This window comes from Pelodiscus sinensis, chromosome 5 (genome assembly GCF_052426305.1).
Source record: "Pelodiscus sinensis isolate ZL-2025 chromosome 5, ASM5242630v1, whole genome shotgun sequence".
NCBI classification, from domain to species: domain Eukaryota; kingdom Metazoa; phylum Chordata; order Testudines; family Trionychidae; genus Pelodiscus; species Pelodiscus sinensis.
Genome location: NC_143056.1, coordinates 117,975,105 through 117,997,892, shown reverse-complemented (window position 1 = coordinate 117,997,892; position 22,788 = coordinate 117,975,105). Strand labels below are relative to the sequence as shown.

Here is a 22,788-nt window from a genome sequence, read left to right as displayed (position 1 = left end):
CTAATCATTCAAATCAGCAATAAATTACAAGATAAAAAAGGCTTTGTGAATGAACCACATTGCAGGTTTGACCAACAGAAACACAGGTTTTTCAATCCACAGACTTACAACCAATTTACAAAAGGTACCCCTTTTTACAGATAGGGCAACAGAAAGAGATAAAGTGACTTGCCCAAGGTCACACAAGCTAAGGAATACACCTCTCCTTTCTCTTTGGCTGGTGCCTTATTCACTGGACCCAAGATCACATTTCAGCCAACTGGATCCTGCAAGCATAAGGTTCAGCTAGTTCAATCTGAATTTTTTTAAAAATGTAGACAAGGAACTATTCATAGATTTGTAAGCTATGCCTCACTTCAGTCCTTGGACACATTTACAGTAAATCACAAGTCAGAAATAACAGAGGGACAAGAGCACATGTTAGAAATTCTTCTTCCATATGAAGTTTCGGGATGACGTAACTCAGCAAATAGGGTGCAGCTTAAGAAGTTAAACTGCTTTTGATTACCAAGTTTTGTGGTGTCCCAGAACTAAATAAAGCCATGCTACTGACTGAAAGGAACCAGGTGTGGAGGGGGAAGGCATTAAGTTACTGCTGTTGATCAGGGAACTGCAGACACAAATGAGCTTCAACTATTAGATGGCTTTAAAAGTTGTGAAGAGTACAGGACACTGAATGAAGAGTCAACATGACTTCTATTAACAGTTGTGACAGCACTCTTATCACCAGCCAAAGGCCAGAGACTGTATCACAATTTCATTGGATTCAGTTTACAAATTCTGGTACCACAGTTATAACAAATGCCTCCTAGTAGATGTCCATAATCTGACTAAGGACAGCAATGAGCACAATTCAGCAACAATCAAAGCTATTTGTCTACAGATGCTTTAATGTGGTCCCACCTACACTTAGATCTTTCCCTTTTATTAATATTTTTAATCACTGTGGTGTTCAAAGACTCCAATGAGTGATTGGGGCCTTTATGTTAGATGCTTATGCAAACATACACCCTCATACCTTAAATACGTACACAAGTATTTAAATTCCCATTTGATGCTCTTCCCATAAGGGGGCAACAGATTCACAGATGCAGTTCTTATAGCAAGGGTGGGGAAGTTTTTTTTGGGTTGGGGCTACTGAGCCTCAGAAAAAGCAGTTGGGGGCCACACGAGAAAAGACAGACACCCCTCACTGACGTGGCCTTGACTGAGAAGGAGACACACACTCCCACGTTCCCCGTGCACATGAGAGCATGGGGGCCCAGCCTAGAAGATTTTGTGAGCACTAGCCCCACAGGAGGGAGGAGGGGGCTGGAGCACCAGCATGGGCTCTCCAATACTTGTGGGGAGGCTGAGCCGCAGGGCTGGATCCAGGCAAGCCAGGGGCTGCATCCAGCCCTGGGCCTAAGGTTCCCCACCTCTGCCTTATAGGGTGCTTTTAAGCAATAGTACATTATTGTTTAGGCCTCCCTAATCCCACCTTCGGAGACCAAAGCAAAGAGATAAGCAGCTGTAAGATACTGTATTGGTCTAGCAAGCCATCATAATTGTATAATTCTGACTTCTTGACTAACAGGACATCCTAAATGTGGCAGACAGACAAAACATGCTGCTTCACACTCAAGACATCCCCTGGCCATTCTCGGGACTTCTGATGCCCTATGCAGTCCGAGCACCTATACCTCCATCCCCTGTCAGGGAGAGGGCAGCAGCTCCGCAGGAATGGCTGTGTTCAAGGCAGTGGGGACAAGAGTTATGAGGGCAGAAACAGCAGGGAGGCTGGTGGGGGAACAGACAGAAGGGGGAACGGTACAGCTCACCAGAGCCTGTTGGGCTGGAAGGAGGAGGAGGGGTTAGGAGTTTGGGACCAGAATTGCAGGTAGGTGAAGTAGGGGGCCAGGGGATGGGAGGAGGTGAGGATTTGGGCCACCTGGGCCAAGAGGTGGAGCAGGGGTTGGGAGAGGTGGGGGATTGGGGCTGTTTGAGCAGGCACTGCTCTCAGCTGACACGAGGCACAAACATAGGGCACTATGTACAATTGTGCCCCACACAACTGTGTATGCCTAAGAACGGCCCTGATAGATCCTCAGTCTAACAATTTCTACTGAAGGGGAGATTATCCAAATTGTTACACAGCCACAAGAACTAATGCAGGCAGTCCTCCACTTGCTTCCATTCACACGACCCTCCAGGGGTATGCTATTACTCTAGTGATAAGAGTAGTATCAGCAGCATCCTCTGTTCAGTGCTGCTGTTCTTGACTCATTTGAGGCAGTGCACTTCTGGATAGATATAACAGATGCTAGGAATCTGGGTTACAACTACAGAACTGACGTGGACTTCCTCTGTGGCCAGCAGGCAGGCTCAGGCTCTGGCTCTGGCTCTCTCCCCCCCCCCCCATCTGTTACAATGGGGTAACATTTACATTGCAAGGGTGTTGCGAGAAGTACTGTTTAGTTCTCGTAAAGCATTCTGAATCTATGAAGTGCTGTGTAAGTAACAACATGTGAAGGAATGCTTAAAAGGCAATAATACAAGCAATAGAGAAGAGAATAACAGAGTTTCCTGTTTGGTAAATGCCTCAGTTCCTTTACTGAAGTGTTATGCTTCTCATCAATTTAGATGCTATTAATATATTGTGAGAAAGGAATTTGGTTTTAAATAAAAAAAAAATCCCACACACCACCACTCATATTTTATAACTACGGCACTTAGTAGCAAAGTCTCCCCCTCAAAAAGAAGGAAAGGAAAAAAATCGCAGCCTTGAATCACTTCAGTTCTTTCATTCTTGCAGAGGAGGTAAGCCTAAACTTAAGTGAAGGCGCTTCTCATGAATGGTTAAGCAAAAAGAGTGTTTGCTTGTGGGCATGCAAACAACTTACTTGGACCTCGCTGGTCCCGCACTCTCCAGACCGGACTGGTCCCAAAAAAAGGGGGTTTGCCAGACCAGGGGAGGCGCCCCTCGTCCCCTTCCCCACTCCTGGCCTGAACTGCCACTGGGTTAGGGATCCAACTAAGGCACAGCTCTGCAGCTGCCTGGCTCTGTAGCCAGGGCCAGAGCTCCGCAGCTGCCTGGCTCCACGGCTGAGGTTGGAGCTGTGCAGTGAAGGGCCAGAGCTCCGCAGCTGCCTGGCTCCACGGCTGAGGCTGGAGCTGTGCAGTGAAGGGCCAGAGCTCTGCGGCCTGGCTGCTATTGAGGCTGGAGCTCCCTGGCCACTGGAACCAGAACGGGGCTAGGGCAGAGCTCCATGGCCACCACTGGAGCCAAAGCTCCCCTCCATGCTGCCCATTCTCTCACTCCCCTTTCCCCCGACACTGGGCTCCCATCCGAATTGCTAGTGCCCCTTACAGCGCTCCTGCCCCAACACCAACCCTCCCTGTTCCTGGGCTTTGTGGCCCAGGAAGTCCCAGCTAAGGGAGGTACAACCTGTACAAGTTTCCTATGAACAACAAATGGCATTGTTTGTTATGTTCTTTGGGCTATTGTTATGATAAGGGGTTCCCAATAACAGACAAGATGCCAGTCAGCGAAAGCCTTTTCACTGATACAATGTTCAAAAATTAATTGTGGCCCAGGATTCTGTTAAAATTATCACTGGCTTACTGCCATTATAACAACAATTAAAAATCATTTTAACCTTTTATCAAAACGTACAGAAAATGGAAAACCTGTAGTACACTTGGAACTTAAGGAATGAAGGCAGGTCTTTTTTTAAAAATACACCAATTTCTCTTGTGCTTTTTTCTTCTAGGAAAGAAACCCCATTTCACTATATTTTTAGGTGGTTTTGAGTCTCCTTTCTGGAAGAAAAGGGAAAGTTAGTTCAGACACATCTTATTTGTTGAAGTCAGACCCTGTAGCCTTAAACACAAAACACAACTACCATAAAAAATATTATATATATAGTAATGCACATTCAGTCTCTGATGCTTACTCCTGCTTCCAACCTAGTTAGTAGGAAAATTACAGTCATGCATGTGGTCTCTCAGTCCACTCACAGAACCAGTGCTGGACTGCAAGACATTGCTTGCGGGGGTCATAAGAGCACAACATTGCTGCAAACATGAAGTTGTCTCAGCCACCTAACCCAGACAGAAGACAGATATAAAGGAGAAATAATGTGAAGAAGGAAAATGGGAGAGAATGTCAGGAGGAACCTCAGATTCACATTCAGTGGTAGTTCAAACTATAGCGGCAGCCAAGGAAGCTGGTGATGTCATCTGTTTCTCTCTGGCTAAGGCCAAAAGACTCTGGTGGCAGCAGCAGTTATAATAGGGAAGCCACACACTGCAAGATATCTTAACTTATATGATCCAATATTTGTGTGTCTTGTTTACTTCTATAAACAACTTCCCAAGATGAGCCAAGTTGGACCACTAACCTTTGACAATTTAGAATGTGTCTTTGCATGTATTTATTTCCACTTGGCTGCTACTTATTTCAAAGTACATAACTAAAGTCAAAGCGGAAGCAGCACTGACCACCTGACTTTAAAAATCCACTTCTCCGATTTTAGGGAAATGATTCATGTTGTATATTCTTGATATTCTGGAAGCCCAAATAGAGAGATCTGTAAACAAAAATTTCAGCTTACTTCTTTTAAACTATTTGTTCCTTAATCCTTCCATTTAGCTTACTTTAAAAACATTTGATGTGGCCACTGCAAGACGCGTTCAGGTCTAGCACTAGCCAGTTCATACTGTAACAGCAAATATGAGACAGTAAGAGTGCCTGGTTCATTTTACTTGAAGTATTGTTTCTCTTAAATTAGTAGCAATTCTTATGCAGAGGGGCACAGCCTTAAACTGAACAGTATATAAGCTGTTCATAGGACCCCTTTTAAATTACACCTCCTATTTAAATTTACAAGATTCCCTTATAGAGGCTGACAACTGAATTTCTAATCACAAAAAATCTTTATTTGGGCTTCCAAAACAGTGAATTTGGGTTGTTATAAGACATCTTGGAGGTGAATGCCTGGCTGCGAGGATGGTGTCGCCAGGAGGGCTTTGTCTTCCTCGACCACAGGTTGCTATTCCAGGAAGGACTTCTAGGCAGAGATAGCGTTCACCTTTTGAGGAGGGGGAAGACCCTATTTGGACACAGACTGGCTAACCCAGTGAGGAAGGCTTTAAACTAAGTTCGACAGGGACAGGTGAGCAAAGCCCACGGGGGAAATGGGAGGGAGCGTGGGCTATAATGGCAGAGAGAAAGGAGGGTGAGGACAAAACTGGGAGGCAAGGTCAAATCAGTATCTTAGGTGCCTATATACAAATGCAAGAAGTATGGGTAATAAGCAGGAAGAACAGGAAGTGCTAATAAATAAAGTACAATTATGACACTGTTGGCATCACAGAAACTTGGTGGGATAATACACATGATTGTATGGAAGGGTACAGCTTGCTCAGGAATGACAGACAGGGAAAAAAGGGAGGAGGTGTTGCCTTATATTAAAAATGAACACACTTGGAGTGAGGTGGAGGTGGGCATAGGAGATGGAGGTGTTGAGAGTCTCTGGGTTAGGCTAAAAGGGATTAAAAACAAGGGTGATGTCATGCTAGGAGTCTACTACAGGCCACCTACCCAGGTGGAAGAAGTGGATGAGGCTTTTTTTAAACAACTAAAAAAGTCATCCAAAGCCCAAGATTTGGTGGTGATGGGGGACTTCATATATCCAGATATATGTTGGGAAAACAACACTGCGGGGCACAGACTATGCAATAAGTTCTTGGACTGCATTTGAGACAACTTTTTATTTCAGAAGGTTGAAAAAGCTACCGGGGAAAGCTGTTCTATATTTGATCCTAACAAATAAGGAGCAACTGGTTGAGAATTTGAAAGTGGAAGGCAGGTTGGGTGAAAGTGATCATGAATCATAGAGTTCACAATTCTAAGAAAGGGTAGAAGGGAGAACAGCAAAATAGAGACAATGGATTTTGGGAAGGTGGATTTTGGTAAGCTCAGAGAGCTGATAGGTCAGGTCCCATTGGAATCAAAACTCAGGGGTCTGTTTTGGGACCGGCTCTGTTCAATATCATCAACGATTTAGATATTGGCATAGAAAGTACGCTTATAAATTTTGTGAATGATACCAAGCTGGGAGGGGTTGCGACTGCTCTGGAGGATAGGGTCATAATTCAAAATTATCTGAGGTAAACAGGATGAAGTTTAATAAATACAAATGTAAAGTGCTCCACTTAGGAAGGAACAATCAGTTTCACACATACAGAATGGGAAGCAACTCTCTAGGAAGTAGTATGGCAGAAAGGGATCTAGAGATTATAGTGGACCACAAGCTGAATACGAGTCAGCAGTGTGATGCTGTGGCAAAAAAAGCAAACATGATTCTGGGATGCATTAACAGGTGTGCTGTGAGCAAGTCATGAGAAGTCAATCTTCTGCTCTACTCTGCGCTGGTTAGGCCTCAGTTGGAGTATTGTGTCCAGTTCTGGGCACCCCATTTCAAGAAAGATGTGGAGAAATTGGAGAGGGTCCAGAAGAGAGCAACAAGAATGATTCAAGGTCTAGAGAACATGACCTATGAAGGAAGGCTGAAAGAACTGGGTTTGTTCAGCTTAGAAAAGAGAAGACAGGGGGGACATGATAGCCGTTTTCAGGTATCTAAAAGAGTGTCATAAGGAGGAGGGAGAAAACTTGGTCATCTTGGCCTCTGAGGATAGAACAAGAAGCAATGGGCTTAAACTGCAGCAAGGGAGATTTAGGTTGGACATTAGGAAAAAGTTCCTAACTGGAATAAATTGCCCGGGGAGGTCGTGGAATCTCCATCTGTGGAGATATTTAAGAGCAGGTTAGATAAATGTCTAGCAAGGATGGTCTAGACCAGGGGTGTCCAAACTTTTTTCAAAGAGGGCCAGATTTGATGAAGTGAACATGCGTGAGGGCCGACCATTTTGCCTGACATTCTTTGAACCATTAAAATTAAATGCAAATTGCATAAAATAGTTAAAGTTTATTGCAAACGGCATACTTTTCATTTCGTCACATGGATGACAAATCTAAACAGGTGTTAAATCACTCTGCCTTTCATATCTGAAGGCCAGATGAAAAAAAAATCCAGGAAGCTGAAATATATGTCAGGAACATTGTAAAGTACATTACATATTATTGGTAATAAAGGTTGTCTGTCAACTTTTAAGTTCAAAAAATATGAACAGGAACATAACACCAAGTATATATGTTGTGTCCAAATATATTTATAACTGATTTAGACCAACTGACATTAACTGAGATTTTACAATGTATTAATCTCAATACATATGGATTCGTTGGGGGCCATAAAAAATAGATAGTGCCAAATTACCTGAGGGGCCATATTAAACTGGAACACGGGCCGCAATTGGCCCGCGGGCCGCACTTTGGACATGCCTGGTCTAGACAGTATTTGGTCCTGCCATGAGGGCAGGGGACTAGACTCCATGACCTCTCGAGGTCCCTTCCAGTCCTAGTATTCTAGGATTCTATGACTCCCTTGGCTCATTCTCTCACATTCCACTGATCTTTCCCTTTAAAAATAAATGTTGTTCCCTATTTAAGCTGGGAAAAGATTACTGCTACATTAAATTTTTTTTTTTTTTTTTTTGCAGAAATGTGCTTCACTCCTCCGGTCTGCTCTTTCTTCGAATACCACATTGAATTAATTCCTGTGACATTCTTCAAGGGCTAATCCCATCTTCTTAATGAAAGGGACCCTGGTCCTGATCCTACTCTTTCACAAGCTAAGTGAATAAAACTACTGACGTGCAGTGTGTGCTATAGTATTTCTAAAAAGTACTGACAGCACCTGAAAACTAAGTTGGTAAACGAGCATCAGATGCTTCATAGGCATCAGTAAGACAAGCTTACACACACATTTTTAGGATAGTCATTCCTAGAAAGAATCCCACTCCTGAACAAAGGTCAGATGATTAGATCAGTCTTCCAGATCACTCTGTTCTTTCCCAAAGCTTCCCAATAAAAGCATCAAATATAGCATGAATTGGTGCAACTTTGCTATGTTAAATTTTGGTTTAATCTGTTCAGTGCTATTTCACTGCTGAAGGGCAATGTATTAGGGATGTGAAAGGTTAACCAGTAAACATCACGCCTCAGTCCGCGAGGAATCCAGGTCCATTGCAGGCAGGGGCTGATCCGGCAGAGGCTGATCCCAGCCTGGAGCTGGGAGCCAGTGGCAGCCCTAACCCTAATGGAGGACTGGGTCCTGGCAGTCTGGACCCCGCTTAGTCAACTGGTTAAATGTTAGGTCAACCTAATGTTTAACCACTGAACTTATTTACTGGGATTTTATATCCCTATGATGTATAAATTGACAATGTCTCTGATCATGTGGGTGGTGCATCGTTCTGATGATCTTTATGTCCCTGATGTCTCTTTGCAATATGATGATACAGTCAATCAGGTGCCAGTGCTTTGATCTCAGATGCTTGCAATCTTGCCTGAAGATTGTGGATAGTAATGTGCCCTTGGTCAGCACACTTTGAGTCAAAAGAAACTGCTGCTGTTCATTTTTCTGACTCTACTGTTCTTTATTATACCTTTCCTCTCCTCAGTCTTTTCCAGTTCAGCCATTAAAGTCTACTGGAAGTATGAGCTTTTTTCCATAGGGTATAGATTTGATTATCTCATCCAAATCAGAACAGAACAGTTTATTTCTTCTGTATTGTTCATGGTTGGAGCATAAGCAATTAAAAGAGCTGCAAACCTAAACTTTTCTAATGGGAAGCTGCAGAATCATTAGGCATTCCTTTTCACCCGCAGATAAGTCTCTCAGCAGTTTCATGAGGCTGTTTTTAATAACAAAACCAATGCCATGAAATCTGTCTCTGCTGTTGTCCCTTTTGAATAGAAAAAAAAGTGTAGCCACCTCTTCATTCCTCTATGAAGCCTTCAGCTACAAGTCTGGTTTCACTGACAGCAGCTAGGTCAATACTCTGAGTTCCCTTGCAGACAATGCCATATGCCTCGAGGTGTTATTGCTGTACATTAAGGGCCATATGTTCCATGCTACCGGTGAAATCTTGGTTTTTTTTCCTTTTAGAACGACTGTATAATGATCCACTAGTTGCAGTTAACTATCTAGATTAAAGCTAGGCAGGCAACATTTAGGTACCTTTTCTAGTCACTTCTCTTACTAATATGCACAGGACCGTCCACGAAAAGGTCTGCTCAGTCATCGGATTACTGCCAAATATCTCTGCTGCAGGATTCAAGACAGAGCAACCAGAATCCCAGTTTGTCACATGTAACTTCATGACTTTAGGTTCAACCTCTAGTCTGGCATTCTGGTCCAGCAACATCTGTGGTCTGGCAAGATTTTAGTTAACTAGATGTCCACTTATGGGTGCGGCCAAGTTTCCCACAGTCCCATAGTTTGATTACAGCCACTAGACCTGGCTTTCAGTGTTCTGAGCGGATATGAAGCTCTAATTTACCCCAAATGTCTTCTAAGAGCCCAGTAGAAATGGTGGCAATGCTGCTAAATAATATTGACCTCCTGTGGTTCAACCCCCGTCAGGTTCCAAGGGAGCCGAATTAGAGACATTCAACCTCTATTACTCCTAGTGTTCATCTATACCAGTCACTTCATCACCACTATAGGACTCTTTCTTGATTATGCATGAAAGCCTGTGTGTGACACATTTTAAGTGAGAAGACTGCCTTCTCATGCAACAACCTGAGTCTCTTGGCTGCTGAACTTGAAGACCATTGGCATGAATAGTTTAATGCCAGGGGCCTTCATCAGCTGCACTGAACAACCGCTGAAGCCTTTTGCGATTGTCAAGCCTTAGGTATTCCACACTGGTGCTGTGTCTTTCCAGCTGTTTGTCCAAAGCAGGCCTACGGTATGTTTACACTTAGAGATAAGGGTGTGATTTCCAGTTTGGGCATGGACTCAGACTAGCTGCACACTAAAAATTGTAGTGTAGCCATGGGAGCATGCACAATGGCAAGCACTGATGGCAGGGACTAGCTACCCAATGCACATACTCATAAGATTCAAGCAGATTTGTATTTGGGTCAGCTAGCCCATTCCATCACTGCTGGTTGCTGGCCATACTACTATGGCTACTCTGTTTTTAGTACGCTAGCTAATGCTTGTGTGCCTACTTCAGCTGGGAATCACAGTCCGAGCTCCAAGCGTAGAGGAGCCTTAGCTTGCTGGGAATAGGCATTTACCTTTCAGAGTTATTCTACCTGGTTTAGAGAGGTAATGGAAACAGTATTGCAGTGTGCAGCCACACAAGAAGAGCTACTTGGAGCCAGAGGTAAGAGTGGATACAAAGTAAGTCCAACGAAAGAATTATTCACAGTACATCTACACTGCAATTAAAAGCGTGGAACTGGCCCCAGCCAGCTGAGTCAGTCTGGTTGGACTAGGGGACTGTATAACTGCAAGTGTGGCCTTGCAGGCCCATGCTGCAGCCTGAGCCCCAAAGTCTACACTGTAAACAGACCCACAGCATAAACTCAAGCCAGTCAGCATGGGCCAACCGCAATGTTTACCTGAAGCGTAGGCATACCCTCAGGGTGAAACTATCCTTATTTTCAGAGATGCCACCTCTCCTGCTATACACCATATGCATGTGTAGATTAAAACAATCAACAAGAGAAGATAAGTCGATGCCACTCAACAGATGAAGGCAATTTCAAGGTCTCAGTAAGTTACTGACAAAGAATCATGGTTAGCAGTACCCAGCAGGCAAATAAGAGAAGAGAGAAAGATTCTGCCAAAAGAGCTTATCTAAATTAGCTTCAACATAAAAAAATTAGGTATGTCAAATGATTAAAAAAACCCACAATTAATCACATTTAACCACCATTAGTTTATGGGAGATAGTATAGTGAGCTTCTTGTCACCTGAAAGTGACATTGTAAACAAATCTCTCTCAAATGTAAACAAACTTGTTTGTCTTAGCAACTGGCTGAAGAAGTGGGACAGAGTGATTTGTAATTTCCTAAATTTGACATTTGTTTTTACATAACTACACTGAAACAAAACAAAGAACTATATTTATAGGTTGCACTTTCACACACAAAAAAGATTCCATTACAGTACTTGTATGAGCTGAATTGAAAAATCTTTTTACAGTGCAAAATAAAAATGTGAGTACTGTACACTTTGTATTATGTTTTAATTGCAATCAATCCATTTGAAAATGTAGAAAAACCACCTAAGATATGGATACATTTAAATTGGCATTATATTAGGAATGTGATTAATCGCAATTGTCTTAAATTGTGTTAGTTTGTTTTGAGTTAATTGCAGTTCACTCAAGCAATTAAGTGGCAGCCCTAAAAATAAAGTAAATGATTTCATACTTCAAAAACAAAACCTGTAAGTTACACAGGTTGATTTCCTTAATCCAGGGTGGGCAGTAATTTTTAAAAGGGGTCACTTGACAAATTTCTGAAGTGGCCCAGGCTGCCCCAAAAGGGACATGGCCCCACCCACAGACACTAGGAGTGGGGGAGCATGTGAAGTCTTTGACCCCCCCCCCCCCCTTAGAGAGAATCACCAGCTGTTTAAAACAGCTGGCAATTTCCTCTAGGTGCTGCAGTGGGAGGAGACATCACCCACTCTCCCCAACTCCAGGCCAATCAGGGCATGGGGGCGGGGGAGTGCACAAAGTCTCTCACTCCCTTCCCCTGCCCTGCCAGGGCACAGGGTGGCAAGAGAGAACTGCCAGCTGTTCTAAAACAACAGCCAGTGGTTCCCTCTGATGCCTCGCACCCCTAGCAGGGTGAGAAGATTTTGTGCGCTCCCCCCTCTCCAGGTCTCAATAAGCCTCGGGGCGGAGAAGCGCCAGCGTAACAACGGGCTGGATCAACCAGCTTGGCAGGCCGAATCCAGACTGTGGAGGCTCCTTTACCCATCCCTGACTTAATCCCTTCTCTCCAAAGAACATGAGCAATACAGGAGCTGGTTAGTTTATCACCCTGCAGCCTTTATGGACTTGCAGGTCTGTGCATGTACATGTAAGCATATTTCATGAAACAAACCAAAAAAACTTCTAACTGCTCTGTAACATTAATATGATAAACTGTTGTGTCTAGGCCAGGATGAATAGAAGGAAAGTAATCAAGTCAACCTATTAACTGAGATTCTGAGAGTCAGAGAGAGACAGAAGCAAAATTTCTTCAAGAACACTGGACAGAGTTTGAGGCTTAAAAGGTTTGCAGACTGCAGTTCAGCTTCAGTGAATCAGTCTTAAATTGAAGGATCTCTTTGCCATCACCAGATCACTCTTTCCAAAGCTGGATGAAAGTCATGTGTAGAGACCTGTGCAGATAATTTTGTAGCTGAAAAAGTGATCTGTGGATATCCACATCCATGGATATGGAGACCCAAAGATATAAAGTTTGCAGGGTTCTAGATACAAAATGTGTATCCGCTTCTGTATCCACAGCTCATTTTTGCAGACAGATGCATCCACATCTGACGATAAAGATACCTGCAGATATAAAGCAGACATCCATGAATTTGCAGTGCTCTACTTTTGTGATGCACAAATATTGCTCTTGCTAAGCATGAGTGACGGGTTGCTGCAAAGGACTCATTTAGATGTTAGTCCTTGCTGTGTCTTCCAGCCATTGATTTTCATCCTGTTGGTGTTGTGAGTCTTCCTTCTGCACTTGTGGTATCATTTCTTTAGGTCTGTGATGTGCTGCACCCTGCAGTAGCGTCTGTTTTTTTAGAGTACAGCAATGTAAGTTACCTTCTGAAAAAAGTTGGCTGCTTTATCCATTCCCGAGTTGAGCTGTTTCTCAGCAACTCTCAAAGGGTATGTCTACACTAGCCCCGTAGCTCGAACTAGGGAGGCTAATGTAGGGATTCGAAGTTGCAAATCAAGACTGGGATTTAAATATCCTGTGCTTGATTTGCATCTTCCCAGCCGGTCACCTTTTTTTTTTTGAAATTTACAAGTCCGGACTAACTGCCCGCATCTACACGCGGCAGGGACCCAGTAGTTCAAATTAAAGCCCCAGTTCGAACTACCTGTTATTCCTCCAGCAAGGAGGTTTAAATATCCCATGCTTGATTTGCAGGTGGAACAACAGGTAGTTCGAACTAGGGCTTTAATTTGAACTACCAGGTCCCTGCTGTGTGTAGACACGGGCAGTTAGTCCAGACTTGTAAATTTCAAAAAATGACAACCGGCCGGGAAGATGCAAATCAAGCGCGGGATATTTAAATCCCGGGCTTGATTTGCAACTTTGAATGTCTACATTAGCCTCCCTAGTTCGAACTAGGGGGCTAGTGTATACATACCCAAAGAGTCTTACAAAGCAGACTGCCCATTTTACCAAAAGGTGAAGTAACTGCCAAAGTTCACCCAAAAGGTCAGTGACCGAGCCAAAAATAGAACCCAAATCTCAAGTCTCTGTCTAGTGCTTTAATTGTTCTACCTGTTGTGTATTCCATCACTTCTTTTGCTCCATAAACCACAAATGTAATTACCAGGGTAAAACCACAGTTTAATAACTACACAAATGGTATTGCCTGGGGTCCACTATTTTAATATTACCTTCCTCTTCACCTCATTTAAAAATATTCACATTATTCACCACAATAGGGCTAGGGCAGCAGCCCTTGTTCTAACAAGCCATGCAGCTCTCTCCATCACTACTTCAGCGTCCCTTTGCCTGCCAAGTCAAGAGAAAGGGGAGATGAGCTGCAGCTATCATGTGTATTTGCTCATAAAAATGGGTGCCTTCTCACTAGCCAAGGTTTCCCTAACTGAACACTCCTAACAAGTGAAAGCTAAGACACTGTAAGCTCCTGGTCGACAGTTAAGTGTTACTCTACCTTCTGGTGGAACTTAAGGTGATGAAACAGAGAAAATACATTCTCAGTAAAAACAAACAACTAATTAGTGCATACGGCTGAATACTTCTGAGAGTATCCTTATGATTGCTACATGGCTCTTAAAAGCCCTTATTTTTACCACTTTTTTATTCTTAACTATATATAGGATACGATACTTTGATAAAGAGTCCTCACGTGGCCTGTATAGGTGTATACACGTAGAAACCTGTGACAAACTCAGACTTGCATAGTAATATTAGATTTAAATTTTTCTAGGCTGCAACCACTACACGGGAACACGTGAGTATGTCTGGCATTCCATTCTGCTCATTGTCTCTGTGCATGCTTGTGCACAAGTAGTACAGAGATGGTTTCAGAATGGGTATTCAGGAGGGTGGTTATGTCCAATATTTAACATGCCTTTTAAACTTTGTTTACTCCAAAGGATACCAAATTATTCCTCCTTCCCTCCTCCCAAGAAATGGGTCTCTATTCTTAAACAAAAACACCTGTGAGAGTGAAGGAAGAAACATTAGAATGCACCACTTGCATCAAGGGTTTTTATTATAAATTGGTTAAATTTAAGGACTTAGTCATGGGAGGTGTCTGTGGACTTATTTTGAATAGGGATGTTAAATATTAACTAATAGACTAGTCAATGGGATTTCCATCTACTATTCGATTAGCCAATAAGAATTTCCACGTTCCACTTTAACTTATAAGATAGTCAACTAGTCAATTACAAACAGTCCCCGGGTTACGTACAAGATAGGGACTGTAGGTTTGTTCTTAAGTTGAATTTGTATGTAAGTCGGAACTGGTACATATTGTAGGGGAAACTCTAGCCAAACATTTCTCCAGAGCTCAGTTTTATTCTCACACACCTCACTTCCCTCAGTCCTTTATTCTCAAGCTGAGGTGTCTGCTGAGAAAAGCCGCTCCACGTCTCCCTGGTCTGCTGGGAGGGGGCGCTAGCTTCGCATCTCCCTGGTCTGCTGGGGGGAAGCAGCTAGTGCGGGGTTGCCTCACCCCGTTTGTAAGTAGGGATCCGATGTAAGTCGGATCCATGTAACCCGGGGACTGCCTGTAGTCGCTTACATCCCTAATTTTGAAGCACCCACTTCCTGTTATAAGGTATAGGTCCTCTCTCACAGTGTTAGTCATAAGAGGCTGACTGTGCTAGCTGGGTAATTAGAGAGTTAGGGCACTAATTTATATTTAGTATGTTACTTTAGAACACATGCAAACTCCAAGAGATCTTCCAAGATTCAGGGCTGCGCATGTACAGAAACGAGAGCTGATAAGGCACGTAAGCAAGGCTATTACAATGCAAAGTAAAACTGTCTTTAAAAATTCAGAGAGCCTAATTCTAAAGCCCACTGAAGTCAACGGAAAGGCGCCCTTTACCTTTGATGGCCTTTGGACTGGATGCCTGTATCTGAACACTGCTTCCCCTCACACACACTCTCCATGTGTGGAGAGATATTAATGGGTCATTTCACCTTAAACAGTCTCTTGAAATGTGGTTTCACGCTAAAATGAATCTGTTTTGCCTTACCTATGACACCCTAAGCACATTCCCTAGACCTGAACAAGAACCCGGTATAAGCTGAAAAGTTTCTCTTTCATCAACAGAAGTTGGTCCAATAAAAGATATTGCCTCACAAACCTCATCTGTCAAATACCTGAACACAAATGGAAGGAATCATTATTTTGCTATCAATTATCTCTCAGTATTACACTGAATGGAGGGTAAATACCCAAGTATTCCAGAAATTTTTCAAAAAGTGATTTTGCCCCCACCATTTCTATTCCATGTATTTACTTACATACAATAAAATACAATTGTTTAGTGACCCACTTGCATCCTATGCAATCAAACATCAATAGATCCTCCACACACTTTTATAAATGGTGGTGGAAAACTTGTGTTAACTGTAATTGCCCAAATCTTTTAAACTCTGTTCTGTCCTTCCTCTCAGATTCTGGTTATCCCCACTCCACTCTCTTTCTGGTCAGTACTGCCAAAGAGTAATGCAGCATTCCAGGGTCAAAGCACTTTGCAGGGAAAACTGGCAAAGCTCTGCAGCAATGTTCCTTGTCTACTCAGGCAGGCTGTCTCTCTATAGTCTGTTCAGTAAGGTTTGTCCATTTGGGAGAAACACTGAATAATGTATGATGTGCTGAAGTATAATGATAAACACTTTAATATTTAAATATTTCCCCCATCTTATTTTAATGGCTTTAGTGCTGATGACAGTTGTTGAATTTGTAGCTCTAAGAGCTGAAGTTCTCTATCCATAAAACAGAGACAGAATGGGTGACAAATGGATCTTTGCTCCACCATGCTGGCCCTATATCGTAGTCTGGACCTGGAGGAGCTGCTATGAAAACATAGTTCAGTCCCATAGTCATTCATCCCTGGCCCTCCGCTGAGAATACAAAGAAAGGTTTCTGTTTTGTTGCTCAGCGTTATCTGTACCCCTTTCTGATAGGAAATGGACATCCTACCCAACCACCATTTGATGGTGGTAGCTTTAAGGTCACTTCCATCCTTGACTCCAGTGAACAAGGTGAAACGGTGTATATCAGATTTCCAGTCTCTCAACCTTTCCAATTCTCCGAATTACTCTTCACTCTTCCCTTTTACCTGCCATCCTCTGCAGAGCTCCAACTTGAACTTGAATGACCATAGATATTCCCTCCATGTTTTATAGCTAGGCCATGTTGTTCCAAGCATCAGTCCGAAGGGAACTTGTTAAGTATTGCTGGATAACTGCTCTCTTTCCCTGCACACCAGCTCATGCTCAAGATTAGACTGTACTCCTGAACATGGCAATTTGTTGTGCACCTATTAGGCTTGGGAGACAGTATAGTCTGTTGAATTAGGTCACAAAGTGACCTGAAGAACTCTATGTAAGCTTGACAACCTATTACCTCACCTGCCTTGTCGCTCTAATTTCCTGGGACTGACATTGCTACAATGACACTATATACTAGTTTAAGGAGATATTCAGCACAGAAGCTTCTGGGAGCAGAAGAGATTTTCAGGACTCTGAATCTCTTATGTCCCTTTCAGTATTGGTTTTTATGTATTTTCATGGGAGTAAAAGGCAGAGATGAGGAATTGCCTGGCAAAAATCAAATGCTTTACGGTAAAGTGCGGAGCTTGGAGGCTTTTTGTTTGTCCTCTTTGAAACAAAGTGACAACTGAAGTCAATTTCCTAAAATACTAAAATGGGTGACACACACTTGTCTTTAGTCGGTGGAAGTCTGAAAAAAAAAATATGAACGTTTAACTTCCCAACTCACAGCATCCAAGCTTGGTTCAAACCCAGTTGATTTTAAAAGAATCAATATAATGCTTCAGCTCTGCCATCTCACTACTGAGCCTCATCTCCCACATAAGCCCTCCACTCCCCAAGTGTCCTTCCATCTGGACCCACCCCCACCAAGTCCCCCCCATTGAAGCCAGCCCCCTACGCTAGCCCCCCAAGCCCTACCTCCTTGCGTGCAGACCCCCATCCCTGCATCCAGACCACCCATCTGAGCCCTGCCTGATGCACCTAGACACCCTCTCCACTTCTCCAGACACACACACCCCTCCCCTGCCAAGCCCTAACTATCTGTGCCTGAACATGCCCTACGGAGTCCTGTTGCCCCTGCATCTGGAACCCTGCAACCAGCCCCTGTGCATTCAGATGCCGTCTGGACTTGAATCCCCCTTGAGACACTTGTATCCAGAATGCCCCATGCAGAATCCTTTTACCCCACATCGGGATCCAGCAGGGCTCAGCCTGCCTGACTCCAAAGGGACAGAATGCTGAAGTGTTTCTGGAATGGGCCCAGGCCTCATGCAATGTCCCGCTTAAAATATTAAGCGGCCCACCACATTGCAACACAGGCAGTGGGTCACTAGAGTAGCCCATAGCCAGGGTGCTACCAGCACCAGTTAACTGAATACCCCAGTAAGCATGCTGGTAAGGCAATGCTTACTAGGTAGCCAGTTACCCCTTCACATCCTGTGACGGGGTGCGGTCACAAACAGCCCCTCGGGGGTGCCTCCACAGCCACTTGCCTTATGGATCTCTGGGGCTCCTCACTGCCTGGTCCTGCTGGGCCAGCTCCACTATCTCCCCCTCCAGCCAAGGTCCCAAGCTGAGGTCCCAGCCCCCACTGAGAAGCAGTACAGACACTGAAACTCTTCAGGTCCAAGGAGAGTGCAGTTAAGGGCCCAGCCTCCTAGGCTATCACTCCCCAGATAGGATCAAACCCCAAAGAATTAGGTAAGCCACCTTTACCAATGGAAGGGGGAATGTGCACACTGCGTGCCCCCCCAGATAACAATAGTGCCTAACGTAGTGAATACAAGCAGAGAGACGAGGAGTCCTGAGGCACCTTATAGACTAAGTGTAGGAGCATAAGCTTTCATGGGCAAAGACCCACTTCGTCAGATGCATGCATCTGACGAAGTGGGTCTTTGCCCACGAAAGCTTATGCTCCTACACTTCAGTTAGTCTGAATCTGCAAAAGCGACGAGGAGTCCTGTGGCACCTTATAGACTAACACGGCTACCCCTCTGATACTTGACAAGCAGAGAGAGGGTAAGTTTAGAAGATAGGATACACAAAGAACAAGTTAAAAATCACTTAGGAAAGTTAGATGTCAGCAAGTCACCAGGTCCTGATGAAATGCATCCCAGGATACTCAAGGAGCTGATAGGAGGTATCTGAGCCTTTAGCTATGATTTTTGAAAAATCATGGCAGACAGGGGAGATTCCAGAAGACTGGAAAAGGGCAAATATTGTGCCCATCTATAAAAAGGGGAATAAGAACAACCCAGGAAACTACAGACCGGTCAGTTTAACGTCTGTCCCAGGGAAGATAATGGAGCAGGTAATTAAGGAAATCATATGCAAACACTTGGAAGGTAATAAAGTGATAGGGAATAGCCAGCATGGGTTTGTGAAGAACAAGTCATGCCAAACTAATCTGATAGCTTTCTTTGATAGGATAACGAACCTTGTGGATAAGGGAGAAGCGGTGGATGTCATATACCTAGACTTTAGTAAGGCATTTGATACGGTCTCGCATGATATTCTTATTGATAAACTAGGCAAATATAACTTAGATAGGGCAGCGATAAGGTGGGTGCATAATTGGCTGGATAACCGTAGTCAGAGAGTTGTTGTTAACGGTGCTAAATCCTGCTGGAAAGGGATAACAAGTGGAGTTCCTCAAGGGTCTGTTTTGGGACCCATACTGTTCAATATCTTCATCAATGACGTAGATATTGGGATAGAGAATACGCTTATTAAGTTTGCAGATGATACCAAACTGGGTGGGGTTGCAACTTCTTTGGAGGATAGGGACATAATTCAAAATGACCTTAGCAAGTTAAGAGAAATGGTCAGAGGTAAACAGGATGAGGTTTAATAAAGAGAAATGCAAAGTGCTCCACTTAGGAAGGAACAATCAGTTCCATACATACAAGATGGGAAGCGACTGTCTAGGAAGGAGCATGGCGGAAAGGGATCTAGGGGTCATAGTGGACCACAAGTTGAATAGGAGTCAACAGTGTGATGCTGTTGCAAAAAAAAAGCAAATATGATTCTAGGTTGTATCAACAGGTGTGTTGTAAGCAAAACTCGTGAAGTCATTCTGCCGCTCTACTCAGCGCTAGTTAGGCCTCAGCTGGAGTACTGTGTCCAGTTCTGGGCACCACATTTCAAGAAAGATGTGGAGAAATTGGAAAGGGTACAGAGAAGAGCGACAAGAATGATTAAAGGTTTAGAGAACATGACCTATGAAGCCAGGCTTCATGAACTGGGCTTGTTTAGTTTGGAAAAAAGAAGATTAAGGGGGGACATGATAGCGGTTTTCAAATATCTAAAAGGGTGTCACAAGGAGGAAGGAGAAAACTTGTTCCTCTTGGTTACTGAGAACAGGACAAGGAGTAATGGGCTTAAAGTGCAGCAAGGGAGGTTTAGATTGGACATTAGGAAAAAATTCCTAACTGTCAGGGTGGTCAAATATTGGAATAAATTGCCAAGGGAGGTGGTGGAATCTCCCTCTCTGGAGATATTTAAGAACAGGTTAGATAGACATCTGTCAGGGATGGTGTAGATGGAGCTTGGTCCTGCCTTGAGGGCGGGGGGCTGGACTCGATGACCCCTCGAGGTCCCTTCCAGTCCTATGACTCTATGAATTGCTTACACTGGATTTGACAGAAATAAAATGGTTTTATTAAGTTGAAGCAATAGGATTTAAGTACAGGTAGTCCCCGACTTACGTCGGATCTGCACTTACGAACGGGGTTTTTGCCCCGGAGCTCGCAGGCAGCGGTCCCGCCACCTCAACCTCCGGGGCGAGAAAAGCTGCTCCCGGTGCCCCTGGTCTGCTGGGGACGGTCCCCAGCAGACCAGGGGCACTGGGAGCAAAGCCGCAGCCGCGGCGGGGTCCCGCGCCTCTGAGGCTGTGCCCCCCCCCCAGCAGACCAGGCTTTTGTTGTGCCCCTGGGGCAGAGCAACTGGGGTGCTGTCGATTGGTCCCACAGCGCCGCTCTGGGCACTACTGGACCAACCGGGCAGCACCCCAGCTGCTCTGCCCCAGGCGTCCTGATTCAGCCGCTACTGGTCAGTTTCAGCAGCGGCTGAATCAGGACCCCTGGGGCCGAGCAGCTGAGGTGCTGCCCGGTGGGTCCAGTAGCGCCGAGGAGCGGCGCTACTGGAGCAACCCAGCCGCACCCCAGCTGCTCAGCCCCAGGCGTCCCCAAGTCAGCCGCTGCTGAAACTGACCAGCACTGACTACAGGAAGCCCGAGGCAGAGTTGCTCTGCCCTGGGTTTCCTGGAATCAGCTGCTGATCAGTTTCAGCAGCAGCTGACTTGGGGATGCTTGGGGTTCTTAAGTTGAATCTGTATGTAAGTCAGAACTGGCGGTCAGTTTCAGCAGCGGCTGAATCTGGACGCCAGTTCCGACTTACATACAGATTCAACTTAAGAACAAACCTACAGTCCCTATCTTGTACGTAACCCGGGGACTGCCTGTAGTAAGAAGTGAAAAGATGCAGAGCAAAGTAGGTTACAAATCAAAAGAAATAAACCACTTGGCTAATTCTATGCTGAAGCCTCAGTACATACTTAAACTCACCCTAAAACCTCTTTTCCAGCTGCCCCTCCAAACCAGGGCTGTCCTCCACACCCTGGGGTCCCTGGCCCCTTCCTTCAGGTGCAGCCCAGCCAAAAGACCCAGGCCTCTCCTTTCCTATTCCTTTTAAGGAGTTGAGGCCACTTCCCACCAACCACTGCTCATACTTAAGGACAAAAGATTGTTTAACAGTGGCTCATCTAGAAGTTGCAGGTAACACCCTCCATGTCTTCCATTCACACATTTGAAACTCACAAAGTATTCCTCAGTCCATGTGTATAATTTTACACACAAATGATACATACAACAGAGTAAGATAAATAGAATCAGCAGATCATAACATGAAGATCTATGGGTTACATGAAATAATTTGCTCAAACCACCTTTGAGTTATGTATATACATGTCCATGAGTCCATTTCATAAAGCGGGGGGGAGGGTCCGTCACACATTCCTAGTCAGGAGAAAGTGCAGCTTTACCACCAAGCCAGTGTCCCCAGGATAGGGGCGACTACAGGGTCATCTTCCACCTCTGTGCACCCAGGAACCGGTTCTCCCCACTGTCATGCTGGAGCCTCCACAGTTAATTTATGACAAATAATTTAGCATTTTCAAATAGTGTGTGTAGAATTTTTATATTTGAGATCCAGAGTTCCCACAGGAGTAAGCTCTGTGGAGGCTTCAGCCAAGCTAGAGATGCTTATGCCTCTTCCAGTTCCCATCGCCACATCTATGACTAGGTTCCTCCATACCCATGACACTACACTGCCTGCCAACACCACACCTTCTCCCACAGACAATAGAAGCTGAAGATCCACTTTTATAAGAGCCAAGAAGTGTGTGTGTGTGTGTGTGGGGGGGGGGGGGTCACAGTTTAACTTTGCATGCTACAGGCAAGGGAAGAATGGGTGTTAGGGAACACTTTCTTTGTTGCAACCCTCTGCAACGGTGTTCAGGCCGACCATGCTCATCTGTTGTGGGGCCTTATGCATTAATTTAGGGATCACTGTTCCCTATGAGAAGATTCTGTCATTGTTTTGTTTTTAAAAGACTTTATAGATTGTGGGAAGACCATGACTAGGCAAGTTTGAAAGTGTGTGAAGTGTACCCTGGAAAGTGTTCTCCAGTTCCCTAACTTCACTTAGGCGTTTGTATGCAGGGGGGCATTTTACAAATTCTAAATGCATATAAAGATCGGTCATTTCAATCGGCTTTATGGGTCAGGTTCTTATATTTTTAAAAGATTTACTTACCAAGACTGTTTGTGGCATCAGCCCATTAGGTCACTGCCAGTTTTCTTTTTAAAATCCACTTCACTTGACAAAAGTTTAGCTTCCCTTTTTAACTACCACAACCATATGCGACTCTAAACTTCACAGGCTGGATAGATATAAGATCGCCTTATCACGTCCTTCAATTAAAAGTAGGGTCTTGTGTTTTCTTAGTAGTGTCTGAATATAAAAAAAGAGATAGAGCAAAAGAGAAACTTTCCCTACTCATTATCTACAGACTTGATCAACACAGTCAGAGTTTACAAGCACAGTTCTGTGTGGAAGGCTTCAATTAAATCAACCCTGACAAGAACTTAATCTTGGAATGACTAATGCACTTCTTTTGCAAGCAGTCTTATTTTTAAAATGTACTACACCAAAAACTGATTTAGAGTTCTGGACTCTCAAAGTTATTGTTTATGTATATTTTGCTAGGGCTGGATCTGAAGTCATTAAAGGTACCCAAAGCCTAGGTTCATCCAAGCTGTGGATCTAACTCACCAAACCAGAAAAAACTCAGATACTCCAGAAGCACAGCAACTGGC

The 22,788-nt window shown here is 44.2% G+C and overlaps 1 protein-coding gene across 2 annotated transcripts in view; it reads right to left on the bottom strand.

The window, feature by feature from the left end:
- The window catches only part of MOB2 (MOB kinase activator 2), a 174,178-nt gene that overhangs the window by 126,104 nt on the left and 25,286 nt on the right, over positions 1-22,788 (bottom strand). The gene's annotated exons all lie outside the window — the stretch shown is intronic.